Source organism: Octopus sinensis, linkage group LG19 (genome assembly GCF_006345805.1).
Source record: "Octopus sinensis linkage group LG19, ASM634580v1, whole genome shotgun sequence".
Taxonomy (NCBI): domain Eukaryota; kingdom Metazoa; phylum Mollusca; class Cephalopoda; order Octopoda; family Octopodidae; genus Octopus; species Octopus sinensis.
In genome coordinates this window covers 11719297-11721796 of record NC_043015.1, presented here as the reverse complement: position 1 = coordinate 11721796, position 2500 = coordinate 11719297, and positions in this window count along the sequence as shown.

The window sequence follows — 2500 nt, the reverse complement described above, 5'->3', positions numbered from 1 at the left end:
GCGTTCCACACATGCACTCAGTCACACAGGCATACACATACAGAAAGAGGCACACGCATAAACAAACACATACACACACAAACACACACACACATGGATATTCTCAGGCATCCATTCCATCCATCCATCCTTCCACCCATCCTTGTACGTATGTATGTATGTATGTATGCATGTATGCATGTATGTATGCATGTACATATGTGTTTGTATGTATGTATATCTATCTATCTATCTATCTATCTATCTATCTATCTATCTATCTATCTATCTATCTATCCATGTATCTATGTATCTATGTATCTATCTATCTATATACATCTATATATATATATATATATATATATATATATATATAGAGAGAGAGAGAGAGAGAGAGAGAGAGAGAGAGAGCGAGAGAGAGACACACACAGAGAAACGCACACACACACACACACATATATATATACATATTTAACTATATACATACCTACATACAAATATACATATTCATGCATATCTATCTGTCTATCTATCTATCTATCTATCTACCTATCTATCTATCTATCTATCTATCTATATATCTATCTATCTATCTATCTATTTATGTATCAATACACATACATGCATACATACATTCAAGCATACATACATAAATGCATACATACATACATACATGCATACATACATACATACATACATACATACATACATACATACATACATACATACATACATACATACATACATACATACATACATACATACATACGTGCATACATACGTGCATACATATAACGCTAACTGTTTCGAAAAGAAGTTAAGTATATTTAGCTGAATGAAATAGATTTCAGCAAAATAGATATGCCAAGAGGCAGAGGGTGATGGAATGAAAATAGATAAACAGAGAAAGAGAGTGAATGTATGTGCGCGCTAGAGAGAGACAGAGAGAAAGAGAGAGAGAGAGAAAGAGAGAGAAAGAGAGAGAAAGAGAGAGAGGGGGAGATTCGGAGAGAGAGAGAGAAAGAGAGAGTTAGAGGCGGACATGGAGTGTAAAACTATTAAACGAAACAAAGCATTAGAAAGAATCAGAGATTAGAAAGAGAGATAGATAGATAGACAGATAGATAGATAGATAGATAGATAGATAGATAGAGAATAGATAGATAGATAGATAGATGGATAGATAGAGTTAGAAGAGAGCGGTAAGTCGTTGTTTTCGTGGTATTTGTTTAGTAGTATTTTCGTAAACTGTAATCCATCACCAGAGAATGGTTCGAGAAGAATTTAATAATCTAATCCACATGTTCTTTTAATAATGGACACAATTTCCACGAGTTGTTCGCTTTATTTTTCAACGCAAAAGCAAAACCGCAGCAGAACCATCAATCATTTACTAATGAATAGTGAAATACATACATACATTCATACATACATACATACATACATACATACTACATACATACATACATACATACATACAACATATATATATATATATATGTATATTATATATATATATATATATATATATATACATACATACATATGTATATATATATATACATACATACATATGTATATATATACATATATTATTATACACATACATAGATTTGCATACATATGTATATATATATATACATACTATATGCATATATATACATATATATACATACATACACATATATATGTATATATATATATATATATATATATATTACATACATACACAATATATACCACATATATATATAATACATATATAATACATATGTTTATATATATACATCCATACATAAATATACATACATACACATATATATATATATATGTATATATATATATATATACATACGTATATATGTATATATATACATATACATACAAGAATATATATATATATATATAATATATATAATTATATATATATATTATAGATATATTATATATATATATATATATGAGAGAGAGATATAGATTTGTATATAGTTGTGTGTATGCATATATATGCACGCATCTGCATGTGTGTGGATATTCAAAGAGCGAGAAAAGAGAGGAGAGATAGAGAAATAGATATAGATATATAGATAGAGAAATAGATAGATAGATAGGTAGAGAGAGATGGGGGGGGAGAGAAAGAGGGGAGAGAGAGAAGCTCAAATACGCACATCAGACACAAATCGGAATACATGCCGAAAGAAATTTCTTTTTAGACGTATTGAAGATAATTAAATTATGAATAGTTTAATACGCATATATAAATACTTACAGCCCCATATATAGGTACTTATTTACATGAATCCATACATACACGATTACATATATACGCACGTATGTACATTTGAACGTGCGTACGAATGAATAGCTTATATGTGTACATAAATATTGAGTTCATTGAGGGAAAGTGTATATCCATCTATAAGACTTGCACACGTACACAAATGTTATTGTTCTCAACCAACTGACTTTAGAGGGGGCGGAGGGAAATATTTTACAAGTTATTAGATCAATAACATCAGCC